At 36.9% G+C, this 20,489-nt stretch overlaps 1 long non-coding RNA gene across 5 annotated transcripts in view; it reads left to right on the top strand.

Moving 5' to 3' along the window:
- The window catches only part of LOC106506482 (uncharacterized), a 235,238-nt gene extending 221,315 nt beyond the window's left edge, over positions 1 to 13,923 (top strand). For 2 of the 5 annotated variants that reach the window (XR_014831290.1, XR_014831291.1), the window contains one exon: positions 6,372 to 6,594. This is a non-coding gene — a long non-coding RNA (uncharacterized LOC106506482). Of the gene's footprint in view, positions 1 to 6,371; positions 6,679 to 8,243; positions 11,311 to 13,533 lie in introns of those variants that run through there. The other 3 variants (XR_014831292.1, XR_014831293.1, XR_014831289.1) reach the window with 3 other exon arrangements.
- Positions 13,924 to 20,489: the final 6,566 nt, after the last annotated feature.

Genomic DNA, 20,489 nt, shown 5'->3' with positions numbered 1-20,489 from the left:
AGTCAACCTCTGTCACTGCACAACTTTTCTCAAATTTCTATAAATGTCTCACCTTACTTTGTTACATTTTCCAAAATTATGTGTTTTTTGCTCATTTAAATTGTATTTACTGAGTGCCTCTTAAGTGTAAGTCACCCTACTAAATGCCACAAAAGATAATAAGAAGACTATGACATGTCTTTAATGCCAGAAATTTAACTTTGAGTGGAAAAAAAGGACATGATCTTCTTGGAAATGGTTTAGAGATAGTCACTTATATAGTATAGACTAATTTCACAGTTACTTTCCTCAAACTAGCTCAAAATGCTGCTATTATTTATGGTTATTAATATGGTCTACCTTTCCATTAAATTATAAGTTCTTCCAGTTAAGGGACAAAACCAGAAATGTCAATCTGTGCTCTAACTTCATGCCTGTCTAAACAAAGTGATTTTTGCCCAGAGTCCTACTCTTTCACTACTTAGAAATGTGCATAGTGTCTCCTGAAAAAGTATTTTCTTCATCACCAATGGAAAGAGGAAATGCATTCAGTTTCATCACTGGTATAAAGTGCAAGAATTTTTCCTTGTTATTTGTACTATTTGGTAAATTGCTATTCTTGTTTCATTAATACAGTCCAGAGTATCTCATTTGTGCTTAGGACACTAATTCTGGATTCTGTGAAGGCTGTAATTAGGATATTGAGAGAATTCACAGCAAATCATGGAATAATCTGTAATAAACTAAAAATTAACTAATCAAAGTATCGAGTTTCTATTCCTTTTTCTCTAGTTTGATATGATGTCAGCTCCTTGAGAAAAGGGTTATTTGAAACTCTGCTGTCTGCCATTTATTTGTTGAGACTATAAATCTCTAGTATTTCATTGGGAAACCCAGATACTGATTGGGGACTCAGATTAAGGAATTAAAGAGCTATCTTGATATACCTTGTATACCACCTGACCTGTCCTGGGTAATAACTTAAGCTGATCAGCTAGTAACGGTAAACCATACTTTGATGCATGCATGTGTGATGGTTACTATAAAATTTTAAAAAACTTCAATTTTTATTTTAAGTACTTGAAATCAATGGATTACTATTAAAATAAACCAAGATGGCATTAATAACAACTAATATTTTTGAGAGATTACTCAATTCCAGATATCACACTGAGAGATTTATTAGTAGTGTCTCTAATCCTCACAATACAGCAAAAATAGTACTATATTACTTTATTTTACATATTAGAAATATGAGGTTTATATAATTTAAATAACCAACAAGTAGACTCAAGGTATCTCTAACCAGAACATACATTTTAAAATTGGAATTTGGGAAAAAAATAGTAAAACATACAGAAAAGTTGTAAGGATAATGCAGTAAACTCACAAATATCTTTCACCTAGATTCTCTAGTTATTAAAATTTTGCCACACTTACACATATACCAGTAGTATTTATTTATTACTTTATGTGTATAATATATATATGTATATTTGTTGTTAAGCCATTTGAAAGCAATTTACATATTATGCTCCCTTACCCCCAAATATTTCAGTAGGTATCTCCTAAGAAAGACATCTTAGATGATCACTATATAACTTTATATACCTTATTATAATGTATAGTCCAAATTCCTCTTTTGCCAATTATGCATAAAACATTTTTATAGACTCTAGACTAATCCTTTAATATGCAGGAATATTTCAGACTTTCTATTTCTCTTAGGACACTGTCATTTCAGAGAAACAGGATAGTAGTTCCCATTTGTGTTTATCTGATTGTTTCCTGGTGATTCAGTTCAAGTTAGATGGTTTTGTTAAGAGTATTGAGCACCTAACTACTATGTCTTCTCAGTGAATCACAGCAGGAGGCACCTGGACTCAGTTTGTCTTATTATTGCTGATGTTGACATTGATCATTTGGTTGAAGTGTCTGCCAGCTTTCTCTACTGTAAAGTTGTGGTTTTTTTCCTTTGGAACAATAAGTAAGATGCAGGACATACAATGATGCCATGTGGATATATTATTTACCATCAACTTTAATCCACTGGGTCCACTGATAATTTTTGCCTGAATGAGTTATTATTGTACAATAATAATTTTAAAATATCTATTGTATTTGTTCTCTAGGACTGCCAAAACAAAATTCCATAGGCTTGGTGGCTTAAACATGGTAAATCTATTTTCTCACAGTCCTGGAGGCAGGTTTGTTTTTTCCTGAAACCTCAATCCTTGGCTTGCAGGTGGCCACCTTCTCACCATACCTCACATAATCACTCCTCTGTCTGCATTAGCTATGTCCCAATCTCCTCATCTTATAAGGTTACCAGTCATATTCAATTAAGGCCCAACCTAAGGGTCCCTATGAAACTCTACTTCTTTAAAGGCCCTATCTCAAAATACAACGACATTCTGGGATTTTGGGGTTTTGGGATATAGCATATGAATTTGGGAATTCCCTGGTAGCTTAATATGTCAAAGATCTGATGTTACTGCTATGGCTCTGGTTGCTTCTCTGGCGCACGTTTGATCTCTGGCCTGGAAACTTCTGCATGCCATGGGCACAGCCAAAAACAAAACAAAACAAAACAAAACACACACATATGAATTTGGGAGGGGAACAGTTTAGCCCATAACACCTGTCATTTATTTCATATTTATTAGCTAGTAGTGTACTATAACAAAGAGTTTCCTCATTTCCTCATTTCACACACACACACACACACACACACACACACACACACACACACATATGTATGCATTATGCATGTGTATGTACCATACTCTCAGTATAGACTCATGGATTTCCTTAAAATTAGTAGATTATAATTCATTATTTTCATTATTCATTTTCATGCTCTAGTTATTCTAGATTTGGCCTGTGGTAAAACTTTCATGCTGACTTGTTTGTCGTTTTCATATAAGCTGCTAATTTATTGAGTTCTTTTTTTTTTTTTTTTGGTCTTTTTAAGGCTGTACCCGCAGTATATGGAGGTTCCCATGCTAGGGTCGAATCAGAGCTCGAGCCCTCGGTCTATGCCACAGCCATAGCAATGCCAGATCCAAGCTGCATCTGCAACCTGCACCACAGTTCATGGCAACACTGGATCTTTGACCCACTGAGCGAGGCCAGGGATCAAACCTGCGTCCTCATGGATGCTAGTCAGATTTGTTTCCACTGAGCCACGATGGGAACTTCTGTTGAGCTCTTTTAAACCTTCTGGAACAAAAATACTTTTTAGACACATTTCATAGTTTCCCTGTCCTAGCCAAAGAATCAGTAACTTCTCCAAGGAATCGTTTTCTTTTAGTGGGTAATGGCATTTAGAAACCCATACCTCCATAATCTGGGCTAGCATATACATTCTTTTGTTTGTTTGTTTGTTTTTTAGGGCTGCACCTGCAGCAAATGGAAGTTCCCAGGCCAGGGGTTGAATCGGAGCTGCAGCTGCCAGCCTACCCACAGCCACAGCAACACCAGATCCAAGCCATGTCTGCAACCTACACTACAACTCACTGCAGCGCTGAATCCTTAACCCACTGAGGAAGGCCAGGGATCAAGCCTGCAACCTCACAGATACTGGTCGGATTTGTAACCCTCCAAGCCACAATGGGAAGTCCCAAGAATGTACATTCTTAAGTATTATATAAGAACAATGTCAAAACATTCAAAACAGGATTAGTGCAAATATATTTAGATACTGATTAGATAAATACATATTATAATAAGATCAAATTTGTTGAAACATGGGATCCAAGTGAAAAAAATGATATCAAAAGTCTATTGCGATGAAAGAGGACTAAAAACCAGATGGGGACAGAATAACTTGGGGATATTGTGGAATATAGTTTCTTAAATGTTAACCTCAAGAAGTACAAAGTACCTTAAAATATTCACCCTATGTATTTCAAAAGTAGAGCTGAATAGTACACTTTTCCTAATTGCTCCTTTTTGCAGGCCTCTGAGTCTTCATATAGATTTCTAATCTGCTTTCTTGGTAAATCAAGTTATAAAAGACCTTTAGAGTAATGCTCAACAATCAGGACTAAAATGAGAGAATAAATTCAAATACCACTAGACGAATAGGGAATATTGCTGACATAAGTTGTTAATAATGAAAATACTGACCAGCAAAGAAACTCACTGATGTAGGATCTGTCTGAAAGCATATTGATTCTTGAGTACATTAATCCCTTATAGAGAGGAATTAATGTCAAGGAATGAGTCATGGGCCAAAATATAAGATACTTTCAAATGTGTTTTCAGATCTTACAGTGTGCTCATCTGTGGCAACCCCTGGTTGTTAAACAATTCAGATGCTTTCTGTAACCCGATCCTGTGATGCATCGGGGAGAAGAAAATACTTTTGGAAGCAACTTTGTTTCTCATCACCATTTCAGGGCAGCAAAGTACCAGTTAATACTTTGGGAAGGAGTAATTTATCATTTTCTATAAGGATGCTTTAAAAGAGGAACACACATGCCATTCGTTTTACCAGGCACTGTTCATTTGTATTGTTATATTGAATATATGTTTCACTGAACAACAACCAAATTAGGCAGCTGTTATTATTTTTATTTTGTAAGTGTGAAAAATTAGTTCTAGAAATGTAAAATAATTTTATGAATGCCATACATCTTTTAAGATACAGATCAAAGATTCAAACTCAAAGATCCTTGTTGCAAATGTCTGCATTTCACTATTCAGTTATTGCCCTTTATAACATCTGGTTATTTATCAGTGGTATAAAGATGACCAAAACAAATACTATCCTAGAAAATTCAATTTGGTTGGTCACCACTCAATATTGTTTTAAAGTACTATCTATAAAGTATTATTGGGGATTTCCATCTCCAGTAATATGGAATAGATGTACTTTTACCTATTCTTTCTACAAAGCATAGCTAAAACCCTGGACATTATATAAAACAGAAGTAAGAAGACTCTGAAAGGAGAAAAGAAGTAAGCAGACTAGCTAAGGATCTTGAAAACTGAGCAGTGGAAAGGCAGTGACTTTGGTGGGCTTTCTTTTCCCCTTATTTCCCAAAATGTTGAGTTTTCAGATTGGGTGCTGGAAAAACTGGCAAACCAGAAATGCCAACAAGAATAGAGTAAAAAGATTCAAGAAAAGTTCTATTCTCCCTAGTAAAAGAGCCAGGAAAGGGGCAACCTAGCAAGACAGAAACACTCTACCTTAGCCAAACATCATAGAAAACACTACGCAGCTACCCCCAAGGTACAAAGGCTACATGGGGAAGCTAGACTTCCACTTCTGCCAGTCTGTAATGAAATACCCTAAACCCTCTATGAGGTGCTGTTAGAGAAGCGCAAGTGAGAAGCTGGACTTTCACTCTAGGCCAGAGGTAGGAGGACCCATACCCCTTCGTGTCAGTGAAGACCACATGAGTAGCATGGACTTCTATCTCAACCAGTGGTAATGAGGCATCACCCACACTTCCTGGTGGAGTGATGTCCAAGGAGGCCCAGTGGAGAGTCAGGATTTTCACTGTAATCCAGGTAATGAGACCACCCTCCCATGGGTCGTCAGAAGCCATTCAGAGAGCAGTAAGGAAACACTCCTGCCTTTCTCAGACAAGGTAGTGTTAATGGAGTACTGGTGGGAAATAGGGACCTCCATCTATCTCAGCAAACAATAACTAGGAAGTAAACCACACTCCCCCAACAGGAACATTGTCAGAGAAGTCCTGCTCTAACAGAGTATTGAAATGAGATTCAGAGTTTCATATATCTAAATGTCCAGATTTCAATGGAAAATTCCTTGTCATATCAATAACCAGGACAATTCAACTTGAATGTGAAAAGACAATCAACAGATGCCAAAATTGAAATGACACAGATATTATAATTCTCTGACAAGCATTTTAAAGCAGCAATCATGAAAAGTTTTGATGAGCAATGTACATATGTTTGAAACAAATGGAAAATTAAGTCTCAGCAAATAAATAGATCCAAAGAAGAAACAAATGAAAATGTTAGAATTAAAAAATGCAGTAACCAAAAAAGTGGATGGGCTCAACAACAGAATGGCGAGGACAGAGGAGAGAATCAGTGAACTTCAAAACAGAACAATAGAACAGTATGAACAACAGAGAGCAAATAGACTGAAAGGAAATTAAACAGAGTCTCAGCGACCTGTGGGGCTCTTAGCAAAGATCACATTCACGTCCTGGAGTCCTAGAAGGAGAAGAGGAAGAAAGAGGGAGGGGATGAAAAAGCATTTAAAAATAACGGATGAAAAAAAAAAATAATGGATGAAAACGTCCTCAAGAAGTGGTTGAACTCCTAACAAAATATACCCAAATAAATCCATGCCAAAGACATAGTCAAAACTAAAAACAAATGAAAGAAATCTTGTTTCTTACCTACAGGGGAGAAACAGTTTGAATGGAAATGAATTTCTCATCCAGGACCAGGAGGATGGGAAGGAAGTGGCACATTTTTAAGTACTGATGTGAAAGAACTGTCAAACCAGAAATCTGTATCAAATGAAAATATCTTCAAGTGAAGGGGAAATCAAGACATTCTTAGACGAAGGAAAACTAAGAGAATTTGTTACTACCCTAAATAATGGCTAAAGGAAGGAATCCTGAAGAATCATAAAGAAGAAAGATGAAAGGTAACAACAAAAATGAGAGTGACTGCTATTGGAAAATTTCGTTCTAAACTTGCTGATAAGTAAGTATAATCTCACGTTAATGACTCTTAAATACAATAGATTTTCCTTTTGAAAATCTTAAATTTTCTAGATTATGTTTGATGGTTGAAGGAAAAATTTTAACACTCTCTGGCATGGTTCTCTATGAGAATGAATATTTAAAATAATTACATTATAAATAAGAGAGCAAAGAAAATTAAAGGGAATTAAGGCTTCTGCACATCATATGAAACCATAAAATGTTGATACCACTAGATTGTGTTATGTTTTTATAATATAATATGTAACACAACCTGTAAAAAATCTATGAAGAAATGCACTCAAAAACACTATAAGTAGGAGTTCTTTGGTGGCTGCTATGGGTTAAGGATCTGACATTGTCACTGCTGTGGCTCAGGTTGCTGCTGTGGTACAAGTTCAAACCTGGCCTGGTCCATGTTATACAGAGGTGGCCCAAAGGGAAAAAAAAAAACAAACACTATAGATAAATCAAAATGAACTTCAAAGAATGTTCAAGTGACACACAGAAAGTCAGTGAAAACAAAACAGAAGGGGAAAAAAAAACAGAAAAAGAGGCACACTTAGACCTTAACAAACCAATAATTACATTCATTGTACATGTTCTAAGTACACCAATTAAAAGCTAGACATTGGCAAAATGGATTAAAAACAAACCAGAACAAAACGTGACTCAACTATACGCTAGCTACAAAAAATTTCAAATACAGGTTGAAAATCCCTATGGATTTCTCTTTCCAGAAATACAGAATTACTGCTTTATTATCTTTTTGGTAAGAAAAGAAGTAAAGCCAGAGAAATAGAGTAAAAATTTTCCCACACAAAATACAATTAAGTAGTCTGCATGAATAAAGGAAAATATAATCAATATATTCAATACTGTATATTGACTGAAATTAAAATATTGAACAGGGACATGAATGTTTACTTAATGTGAAATTAAGGGATGCAGCAGTGGTGGTCATGTTTCTTTCTTTTCTTTTCTTTTCTTTTCTTTTTTTTTTTTAACAGTTTCACCTGCAGCATATGGAAGTTCCCTGGCTAGGGGTTGAGTTGGAGCTGCCACTGCAGGCCACAACCATGGCAATGCTGGATCCAAATTGCATCTGTGGCCTAACCCAGATCCTTAACCCACTGAGCGAGGCCAGGGATTGAACTCACACATCCTTTTGGATACTAGTTGGGTTCTTAACCTGCTGATCCATAACAAGAACTCCCAGCAGGGTTTATTTTTGTAAAATATCGACATCTTATATGCAAAAGAAATCCAGCAGGAAGAAAAACTTAAAATTGTTCTAATCTATGAACAAAGGGAGAATAAAAAATTTTGTAAAGAAATAGTTCTCTCTTAAAACAATACTCTATCTCATGCTGAAGGAAATATTCAATTTCATTAGTATAGTTTAGTTCCTAGAAATAAGTTCAAGCTCAGAAAATATTGTTAGCTTTAGAGACCACAACATTAGGTAGTATATGTAACAACAAATATGATGTGTTTAGTGTGAAAATGATTTTTTAAAAGTTTATGGTACCTAGAACACATTGTTGCTACTATTTTCCAATTTAGGGAATTTGAAATTGCTCATGAGAGTGACTGCTATTGGAAAATTTCGTTCTAAACTTGCTGATAAGTAAGTATAATCTCAGGTTAACGACTCTCCAGCATTTGGATGCATTTGACACTGATGAAGAGAAAATTTTGTCCTTACATAAATCAGTTACATAACAATATGTTCTATCCCTAGGATGTTTAAGAGCTTTACAACATCAGCCTGTTTCACTGTTGTCAAAAGGAGAAAGCAGTAAGTCCCTGTGACAAAGAACTAATAAGATATTAACAGACCTTTTTGAACCACTGGAAGCAGAGGTTTTAAGGATTTGATATATTATAAAAGCCTTAGATCTCAACATTTTAGGAATAAAATACAAAAATACACAAAATAATTACAGTTCCTTTTACCTAAGATTTTTTTAAGTGCATATCACTGAGCTTAAAAAAAAAAAGAGTACAATTTAATAATATAGATTCACATTCACTCTGTATGCAATAGTAAGGCTATTACTGCTTTAAATAGAAATAACAAAGAAATAAGTACCTTTTAACATAATGTGTTGCTTGCTGGTCTTTTTCCACATTAAAAAATATAAATACAAGTTGCAAATGAAATGAGTACCTTTTAGCATAATGTGTTATGGGAGTATTTCATTTCCCATTGCTCTGGGATTTCTCTCCCTTGTTTTTGTTGTAAAATTTTTTTTCCACTTTGTACAAATTGTATCTTTTTAATACTATATTTTCCTTTTATAATATTCTTTATTAAAGCTTTCATATCTCCTCAGTTTAGATTTATATTTTAGTGCTTTCATTTTCTTTCTTATATATTCCTATTTTTCCCTTTATAAGAGTTAGAATGTAGCTATAGTTTTGAATATTAAGTCTTAATCCTTCCACAAATGTAAAATTATGAAATTTTCTGTATGGAAGGTTGACTGGCTATCTCAGGAAAAAACCCTATTTATGGCTACACTTGGCTGTTGGATGAAACATTACTAATATCCAGCATAATGTTTTTTCTTGACCCAAGTTTACTAAGTTTTTCATATTTGGTTTTTGAACGTGGCAAGCACATATTAACCTAATTGTAAAAACTATTGCGTGACTCTTCTGAAGCTTGGCAGAAGACTGTCTTACTTGGCCAAACTTAAGGCCACGAAATGCATCACCATTATTGTTTTTCTAGAGGCAAAAGGACTCCCGAAAACTTACTTGCAGCTTTGTGAAATTGTCTTATGAGAATAGGTACTTCTCAGAATAGAATAATTTTTGCAATGTTTAAAAACTTGACAATTGTCGCATCTGGTTGAGAATTTTACAGGGTATTTGTTAGGGATAAGGTCTATATTTTGCAATTAATTGATATAGCTTTTAAGTTTCTTCTAATCTGTATGTGTTCCCTTTCTCCCTCTTTTCCTCTTTCCTTCTGTCCTGCCCTCATCCTCCTTCTGCCTTTCCCCCAGGCCCTCTTCCTCTCTTTTGTGCAATTTATTTGTTAAAGAAACTGCGTTGTTTGTTTGGAATTTCCTGGAGTCGGAATCTTGCTGACTCCATCCAACTGTTTTTTTGTTTAACATGCTCTGTTAAACTTGCTCCACACCTTTTTCTGTAAATTGGTAGATAGTGCTTGATCAGATTCAGATTTGAGTTTTTAAAAGGCAAAAATCTTCATTTGTAATGTTGTGAATTTTATCAGGAGAAACATAATGTCTAATTATTTCTCATGTTGTGATGCTCGCAGCCATTGGAGATCATTACATGTGTCATTCCTTACCTCCCCCTCCACTTTTTCCTTAAGGGATGCAAGATGGAGGTATTCTAATTCTATAAATTCTTTCTGTATTTATTATCTGGAGTATTTTTGTTAAGAGAAACTTTCAACTATTTTTATTACCCATTGGCTCAGTTTTTATGGAAAAGGAAGGTTAAATACTAGACTGTTTATATTTACTAAAAATTATGGTTTAACTGATTTAAACATCAGTTGATTAATTTCATTTTTTAATTTTTGATTTCCAGAATATATATTTAGCCGTTTCTTTTTGTAAATTTAATTTTTTATTGAAGTTTAGTTGGTTTACAATCTTGGGTTAGTTTTGAGTGTACAGAAAAGTAATTCAGATAAATATGATATATATGTATATATAAAATATGTGTATGTACATATATATCTCTTCAGATTCTTTTCCCTTATAGGTTATTATAAAATATTGATTATAGTTCCCTATGCTATACCGTAGGTCCTTGTTGGTTATCTGTTTTATATATTATAGTTAGTGTCTGCTAATCCCAAACTCCTAATTTATCCCTCCCCTCCAGTGGGTTTCCTTTTTTTCCAGCCACGCCTGCAGCATTGGAAGTTCCTGGGCCAGGGATCAAATCCAAGCTGAGCTGTAACTATGCTATAGCTGTGACAACGCTGGATCTTTAACTCATTGTGCTACAGTGGGAACTTCCAGTGGATTTTTTTTTTAAACAGAAAAATATTGAATATGACTCTCCTTTTCTCCAAATAAAAATTAAAGTTTTTACCAAAATCCTAAAAGCAGACCTCAAAGGATGAAACCAAGTGGGTTCTGGAATCTCCTAAAAGAAAAAAAAAAATTGTTTTCTTTCTTGGTTATACAGTTCTAGATGTTTCTACTCTCTAAATGTGAACCCTTTGAATCTGGGTATGAAATAACCCTCTGGTGCTTACACCACATGGTTATCAAACTTCCCATGAGGGACAATAAAAAAAGGACTATTCCTCTTGCCAAGACTGCCCATTTTCCAATTTTTAAAATTTAGTTAAAAATAATTTGTTTAGTTTAAAAATAGTATGTTAATATCCTCAGGGATTTTTATTGGATAGCAGTGTTGTTTGTGTCTTAGATAAATGATAGCACTTCTTTACCTGGGATAAGCCATAAATCTTACATCTTTGATGTTACATAATTGATCATTTGTAATTGCAGTTATTGTGAGACATGTAACCCAAGTGCAGTGATAACAAAACTTGCAAGTGCTTACAAGTCAATCTCAGCTGTTTTGTGTATGTGTTTTAGAGAAGCAATAATTAAATATTAAGAACTAAAAATATATCTGCCAAAGGAGTTTTGCATTGCTCATGCAAAGATTTTCCAAATTTCCACCTCAGAATACTTTACATCATTTCAAATATATTGTATTTTATGATTCATAAATATTGCAACATATCTATTTGTTTTCAGAACCTCAGTAGTTGGAAAATGTAGAGTTATTTGTTATTTTTACTTACAGATATTGGAGTTAGTGGGTATGATAAGTTGGAGTGGTTTACAAAAGCCTTATAAAGATTTCTAATTTAAGGTTCATAATGAATTTTTATACAAGCAACTATAACCATACAAATGCATAATATGCAGAAGTATGCAGTTATTTTGATGTTAAAAAAACTGCTTATTCGTATTCACATGTTTGTCTCTGTGTGTGTATACAGACACACTGGAGTCACTGTAAAAATCAGAAGGCATACATACCCACTATTCCTTGTAGCTGCAGGTCAAAAGAATTTTTAGCTCAGTCTCTGAGGATTTCTTTCTATTACAAATATGAAAGTGGAATGTTAAAAAAAATCTAAAATTTAATAATAATAAAAAAGCTACCCAAGACTGTGTTCTGCTTGATGGCTCCAGAGAGTAGAAAGAGATTATGTTAAAGCATAAATGGAGCTTTAACATTTTAAATCCAGAATGTCTAATCTAATCTAATCCTTTTCAATCCAATTTTTTAAAATGCATCCTAGACATCAGATTAAAGCATGTGCTTTGCTTTCTGGGCCATTTTAAACAGACTCAGCATCTGTGCTTCTGACCCTCCATGTAGCGGTTAAAAAAAAAGTGATTTAGAAGAAACAAAAATAGAATAAACCAAGCATGCGTGTGTATACATGTTGTGTATATTTTATATATAGATGATTTTGCTAAGACTGATTAAAGACTGATTATTGTGTATTTTTAAATGAGCAAAGATGGAGAATCAGATTAGAAGCCTGTTAACAAAGATCATGTTTTGGACTGTGATCCCGTAGTTCTGTTTCACCGCCATGCTCAGTGCCAGTTGCTGCTTCAGTTCAGCTCATGTGTATTGTGCACAGGCGTTCTGGAGGCCTACACATAGTTTATCAAACCTGGCTCCACTTCCAACTATTTCCAGTTTGGTTGAATTATCCTTTATGTGAAAGCTACCACTGGGTTAATTACCTTTAATTCATTTTCCTGCAATCCCTCAGCCAACACAGGCCAGAGACCTCAGAGGCCCTCTCCCCAGGCCTCCTTCCACACTGTAGCCTGGCCTTTAAAAACAAAGAGTATCTTTCGCTCCTTGCTTCTTTCCATGTTCATTATGGGAAAGAAGAATGAAATCTTTGCCACGTGGCAATTCTTAGATTCGTCTTAAAGTCCTTTTATCCTCCATTTGGAACTAAGGTACATTGCTTGGATAAATAAACTTCTAGGACTCTCTCTCATCCTTTCTCGGGTTGCCATTTATTCCTAAACTTAGATCCACCATTTTTAGTGATTTAGCACCAAAATAATTTACTTAGTTGAGGTTTACAGGTTATAACTCTCTTACCTCCTTTGGCAGCAGACTGTGAAACTGCTACTTTTTTTTTTTTTTTGGCTTTTTAGGGCCACACCTGCAGCATATGGGGGTTCCCAGGCTAAGGGTCCAATAGGAGCTGCCCTACACCATAGCCATAGTAACATCAGATTCGCGCCATGTCTGCAACTTACACCACAGCTCACGGCAATGCTGGATTCTTAACCCACTGAGTGAGGCCAGGGATCAAACCCACGTCCTCAAGGATGCTAGTCGGGTTTCCTAACTGCTGAGCCATGACAGGAACTCCTGAAACTGCTACTTTTAAGGATGTCTTAAACTCCCATTTTCTTTCTTCCTTCCTTCCTTCCTGGCCATGGTGTGCCGCAGCTTGATATGGGATCTCAGTTCCCAGACCAGGGATTGAACCCAAGCCACAACAGTGAAAGCGCTGAGTCCTAAACACTAGACTACCAGGGAACTCGCTAAAACTCCCATTCCGAAAGAAGGTGATGCTCTCACTAAAGATTTCAAATGCATCCTGAAGATAATTGGACAGTCTGTCAATAGCCATTTCCATAAGTGAAGATTTCCCATTTCAAAGCACGTGTCTAGACCTACGAAATACAATCTGTAATTCTGGGCTTTCATAGTGTTTTGTTCATAGAACTAACCCTGACTTCAAATTATGTTGTGTTCATAGATACATGTTATTTTCTCCAAAATTTTTCTATTGAAGGAGTGACAGATCAACAGCTGTGGCTTCACCCAGGATTATGATGGGCAAGAAGGAACTCAGACTCCACTTCGGACTTATGAATAAGGAAACAAACTCTACAGGTGAATTATATGCACATAAAAGTTTAACAAAGTGTTCTAAAGTACCATCACCTCCTTGAAGACCGCCCACAATATACTCTCAATGAATATTAGTTGAGTCTCATCTTAATACCCAAGCAACATAGCTTCTGTAAAGTCATAAACCAGTTTCTGGATTTAAAAACAATAAAGCACTTGCTGATCTATAAGCAAAATATAAATGGAAATAGAATGTATAGGACATAATTTGTCAAAATGCTCCATTTAATGTCAATTATATATAAAGAAATAAAATGTACGAAAGAGAGCACTACAGAGTTTCAACTGATTTCTGCTTTACTTATTTTTGCACATCTATAGAATGTACCTCTGAGTCTATACATTAGAGTATTGCAGAAAGTAATCTATATGATGAAATTAAGTCAATAAAAGAACTCCAAATAGAGGGTTGATTTGTCACACTACTCTCTTGACTCTTTTCCTACAGGTTGTTTTATGTCCTAAACATGTAATCTCAAACCTCCAATATATTTTCTGCTCAATTTGAAAAAGTTATTAGATTCCAAAGTTTTTTATTTTTGTATTAAAATAGTTCCAATGTTTCCTTTTTTAAAAATTTAATTTATTATTTTTTGGGGGCCGCACTTGCAGCATATGGAAGTTCTCAGGCTAGGGGTCGAATCTGAGGTACAGCTGCTGGCCTATGCCACAGCCACAGTAATGCTGGATCCCAGCTGCATCTGCTACCTACACCACAGCTTACTGCAACACTGGATCCCTGACCCACTGAACGAGGCCAGGGATCAAAACCTCATCCTCATGGATACTAGTCGGATTTGTTCCCACTGCGCCACAATGGGAACTCCCCAAAATATCTTAAAACCTCAAACCTGTGTTATACACTGACTTAGTAAAGAATTGATTGAATTCCAAAACATAAAATACATAATTTAATTTTGGGATACATAAACTCCCCCCTCCATATGTTATTTAAATTTAATGTTAGCTATAGCCTTGGTATATGGAATGAAAAATATGAATAATAATAAAGTAACATTATTTTTAATTTTAATTATCTCTATCTTATATTGACATTAGTTTAAAAATATTTGCTATAGTAAAATACACAGTAAGTGGCCAAAACTATGCATCATATGCTATTGTGTAAAATATTTAAAATAAATGTTTATGAGATGTATTTGTTTTTTCTTTGGTCCTCCTTAACCCTCTGAGTGAGGCCAAGGATCAAACCTGCATCTTCATGGATGCTAGTCAGGTTCATTAACAACTGAGCCACGATGGGGACTCTGGTCCTCCTTTTTTAAATTAAAGTATAGTTGATTTACAATGTGATATCTTCTGCTGTGCAACAAAGTGATTCAGTTATACACGTACATACATTTCACATTCTTTTCCTGCATAGATTTTTTACATGATATTGGGTAGAGTTCTCCATGCTATATAGCGGGTCCCCATTGGCCAATCATTCCATATACCTCAAAATGTGCATATGCCAATCCCAAATTCCTAGTCCAATGTTGTGCCAATTGCTGCTGTACAGCAAAGTGACATATATATATATATATGTGTGTGTGTGTGTGTGTGTGTGTGTGTGTAATACACATCCACATTTCTTTTCTTATATTACTTTCCATCATGGTCTATCCCAAGAGAATGGGTATAGTTCCCTGTGCTATACAGTAAAACCTCATAGTTTATCCAATCTAAATGTTTGCATCTACCAACCCCAAACTCCCAGTCCATCCTACTCTCTCCTCCCTCTCCCCCTTGGCAACCACAGGTCTATTCTCTTTTTCTGTGAGTCTGTCTCTATTTTGTAGATAGGTCATTTGTGCCATATTTTAGATCCCACATACAGGTGATATCCTATGGTATTTGTCTTTCTCTTTCTGACTTTTTACTTCAGTTAGTATGATAATCTCTAGTTGCATCCATGTAGCTGCAAAGAATGCTTTTGGCTTTTCTGCCAAGTTAATAGCCTGAAGAATTTGAACCTTTGGTCTAGTACAAAATGTTACTGAAAGAGTATAGAGACTATTTAAATACTATTTAAAGTTTGAGGATCTGCAACAGTTCTCATGTAGATTTTCATATCTCTGATAGAGTAATGAAGAACATGGTTTTTTAGTTTTTCCTGAAAAAGCCTCTTTATTGACAATGTAGACCAATATCAAAACCAATTATATGTATGAAATAACTTTAAAAATTGTTAAAATGGTCAATTTCTCCCATAAAGTTTTCATTTATTCACAAAGAGCAAGAAACACTGGGAAACTTTAATTCTATTTGTAAAGTATATCTAGCTATATTCTATCTACCTATCTAGCCACCCATCCATCTATAATCAGCTGAAGAAAATTTAAAGAGAGATATATGAAAACTAATTTTGTTTTTTAGCAATAGTACCTAATGGGGAAAATTATATTTTAAAACCTCAAGGGAAGAAAAGACTTCAAAGAGAGAAAAAAAATAATTCTAGACAAAATAGAAAATGGTATTTCCTGGCTCAAAAGTATAACTCAAAATGAGCCAGCAGAAAATGAAGGGCCCTTTCTCTCTTAAAAGATCTGTTGAATAATATGAAAATCTTTGATTTCTACTCCAACAAGTGATCACACATGGAAAAGTTAAGACAATGAGAAATTTTGTGGATGTTATGAAAATACCAGTCATCTATGACTAGAAATGATCTCTACTGACTAATTTAGTATGATTCCCTAAGGTCGAGATGCCTACAAAAGGGAAATCAAAGTAATGTGAGAAATACAAATATTCTGATCCTCAGAGAACATCTTTGCACACTTCTACCCAAAGCACCTACCATCCCCAGCTGCAGCTTGACAACACTCCAGACTTCCATCTATTAATTAACTCAGCTGTCAGATTTTCCCTCTGACACCATTTGCCACCTGCACTGCCTGCTGCCAGGCAGATGACAATAAAATGTAAACTTAAACTCCTAAAGGAGATTTCAAAATGTCACTGAAGAGAGGAAAACAGTATCATGTTGCCCAACTAGAAAATACCTCTAGGTGGGAGTAGCCTAAGCTTACTGCAGGGCTGCTTTGGTGAATTCCAAGTACAAATGCTGAAATCTTTATGGTTCCTTTTATTCCACGGTCTACTGCTGATATCATAGGAAAAGTATCAGGGAATTATGTACCACAGCAAGCTAAAAGAACAGTTTACTTAGGTGTAGTTTAGATATGATCCTTGAGGGAAACACACACACACACACACACACACACACACACACACACACACACACACACACACACACACACAAGCACCCCATGACTCTTTTACTGGAATTGCAAGAGGGAAACAAACAATTGATAACTGTTTAGGACAAGAAGAATTAAGAGTGCACTGTGGCTGAACTTCCCTTAAGAACTCTCTAGGTAAATTTATATTCTTTTCTTCTGCAAGCAGGCCTCATCAAACAACAGCTCTCAGAGTGAAAACAATTCAAAGTGACTCGTATTTCTTTGGCTGTAAGTTAAAGATGTTTACTTTTCACAGGACAGACACAAAGAAAGAAGATTTGGCCAAGCCTGAAAAAATCACCTTTGCTTTACTAAAGGACTTAGACTGAGAAGAGAGGGCTTGAGAAATCAAAGAATAAATAGAGATTACTGCTGCATCACTTGGCCAGGAGCTTAATTCTTCCCCACCTAATGAGTAAGGGAACCAACCACACCTGCTAAGCGTTGGCAGTAGAGAGGAGTTGGCACCTAAGTCAAGCAGGGAATCTGGTTAAAAAAAGAAGCCTTGGAAATTTTGAGTTTTCACGAGAAACTAACTGTTTCCCTTTTTAATAGTTTCTATATGGATTTTGAAACCACATGCTCAGTGCTGTGGGACAGAGGGTGTGTACAAGATAGTTCCATGATGACAGCAAAGCTGGGATGGCAACCCAATTGCAAGCAAGATAATGGAAGGGTTGTTACCTTCATAGCCTCAGCTGGCCACTCTAGGTAATGGAAAAGTTCAAGGAAGAAATACATTTGAAGTTAGTCTCAATCCGAAGAAAGCTATTGAAGAATCATGGTGAGGGGAGAGGGGTGAAGGAAGCCATGGCTTACTCCAGGTGGAATGAATATTATGCCCATGATACCTGAGAGAAGCAAAGAGTAAAAGTGAAATATAAACCAGATTTGAAAGTAGAATCCATTGCTGTTGAGGTAGGAGATGAACAGAAGAAAATTTATTTCTCTAGGAAATAAAATTATAATAAAAATAGCTGAAATGGGTTTTTTTTAAAGAGAAATAACAATGGCTAACATATATTGAATGTTTGCTACATGCCATAGACTGGCCTAAGAACTTCGGATTCATCAATTCATTTAATCTTCTGGACAGCTACTGAGATAGGGATTGCTATAGGTATTATCTCATTTTAGAGATGGGAATACTGAGGCTCAAAAGACACTAGTTAAGGGAACCAATGTTGCATGTCATTTGTTATGACAGATCAGAACTTATATTCAGGGGTAATCATACTGTTTTTCTCTTACCAGAAATTAGTGGATGAAGCAAATAGTTGGGCTAGAAAAGACTTGGACAGGCCAGCCCATCTGTTAAGATTCTAGGGTCTGGAATCTTGACTTCTGCATATACTTATGGGCAATATCACTTAACTTTTGTAGCTGTAACCTTTCCTTTTTTTGGGAGAAGTTCCTTTATCATTTCTTACAAGGTTGGTTTGGTGGTGCTGAACTCTTCTAACTTTTGCCTGTCTGTAAAGCTTTTGATTGCTCCATCAAATCTGAATGAGAGGAGTTCCCGTCATGGCACAGTGGTTAACGAATCTGACTAAGAACCATGAGGTTGCGGGTTCGGTCTCTGCCCTTGCTCAGTGGGTTAACGATCTGGCGTTGCTGTGCGCTGTGGTGTAGGTTGCAGACTCGGCTCGGATCCCGCATTGCTGTGGCTCTGGCATAGGCCAGTGGCTACAGCTCTGATTCGACCCCTAGCCTGGGAACCTCCATATGCCGCGGGAGCGGCCCAAAGAAATAGCAAAAAGACAAAAATAAATAAATCTGAATGAGAGCCTTGCTAGGTAGAGTATTCTTGGTCATTGGTTTATCACTTTCTTCACTTTTTTATTTTTACTTTTTATTTATTTATTTTGCTTTTTAGGTCCACACGCATGGCATATGGAGTTTCCCAGGCTAGGGGTCCAATCAGAGCTGCAGCTGCTGGCTTACGCCACAGCCACAGCCACGCAGGATCCAAGTTGTGTCTGCGACCTACACCTTAGCTCACGGCAATGCCAGATCCTTAACCCATTTTTTGCCATTTTAATTACAATGTGTCTTGGTGTGTCTCTTTTCGGGTCAATCATCTATGGGACTCTGCACTTCCTGGCCTTGGATGAATATTTCCTTTCCCAGATTAGGGAAGTTTTTAACTATTATATCTTTAAATATGTTCTTAGCCCCTTTCTCTTTCCATCTGGAACCCTTATGATGTGAATACTAGCGTGCTTGATGTTGTTCCAGAGATTTCTTAAAATGTCCTCATTTCTTTTCATTTTTTTTTTCTATTCAACATTACCAATTCAATTCTTTGTGTTCCAGCTCCCTGATCCTTTTTCTTCTGTGTTATCTAATCTACTGTGGATTTGTTCTGGTTCATTTTTCAGTTATTATATTCTTCATCTCCATTTGGTTGTACCTTATTTTTTCTCTTAGAAGCTTCTAGCTCTGTGCATCCATTCTTCTGAATTCTCTGATCATCTTTATAATAGCCACCCCGAGCTCTTTCTTGGGTAGATCACCTACCTCCACTTCACTTAGTTTTCTGGGATTTTATCTTGTTTCGTCTTCTGGAACATGTTCCTCTGTCACCTCGTTTTGCCTAAGTTTCTGTTAGGTATCTGGTAAGTTTAGTTAGGTTTCCTGACCTTGGAAAAGTGACCTTCTGTAGATGTCCTATGCATTCCAGTGGTGTACACCCTGCTTGACACCCAAACTATATGCTCCAGAATTTCCGCCTGTGAGTGTCTCTAGGTCCTTCTTTTGTGGTAGGCTTGGTTGGCCCCTGTCTGGTAGTTTGCCAGGCCCTGCCTTGTGCAGAGGCTGAGGGCTGCTGGTTGGTGGGGCCAGGTCACAAGGCGGCTGGCTGCAGAACCCTAAGGGGCCCCAGGACTAGTGTTGGCTTACTGGTGGGCAGAGTCAGAGTCCAAAAGACTCTGGGATTGTTGCCTGCCCATAAGTAAGTGAAGCCGGATCTTGAGGCTAGTGCTGGACTTTTGGCAGGCAGAGCCAGATCTGGAGGTGGTTGCAGGACCCAGGGATACCAGAACTGGCGTCATACTGCTGGGGGTTCCGGTTCCTAACACAGTTGGATCCAGGGTCCGGGGTGTCCCGAAGCTTGCGTTGGCCTGCTAGCGGGCAGTGGCAGGACCCGCTGTATTGGCTAGGTCTGCATGGAGCAGGATTGTTGTTTCTGCCCCCTGGTGGCAGAGGCTGGAGGAAAGGCTAGAGCAGGCTTCCAATGGTTCTGCCGGGGTGCAGGGGATTCTGGGACGGGCGCCTGCGCACTGGTGGCTGGGCAGTGTTCAGAAGTGGCTAGGACTCTGGAAGGCTTTCGGCTTCCCGACTGCTGACGGCTGGGGCTGTGGCCCCGCCTCGTTAGTTGCTTGGCCTGAGGCTGTTGATGAGCTCCTAAATGGCACCTTCCGTCAGCGGCTTCCACCGGCACCGGTGTCAACACAGTAGAACAAGCTCCTGGATTCCCAGGATGAACCGCAGCCATCCCCTACCTCTGGAGACTCTCCAGGACCAGCAGGTGGGTCTGTCCAAAGCACCTTTCAAATTCCTACTTCTGCCCTGCATCCCGGTGCGCGTG

The sequence above is a fragment of the Sus scrofa genome, chromosome 16, assembly GCF_054392235.1.
Source record: "Sus scrofa isolate SSC_HxYL_T2T_F1_AM1 chromosome 16, Sscrofa_HxYL_maternal_Yorkshire_Landrace_v2.0, whole genome shotgun sequence".
Classification (NCBI taxonomy): domain Eukaryota; kingdom Metazoa; phylum Chordata; class Mammalia; order Artiodactyla; family Suidae; genus Sus; species Sus scrofa.
This window is presented reverse-complemented; position numbering and strand designations above follow the sequence as displayed.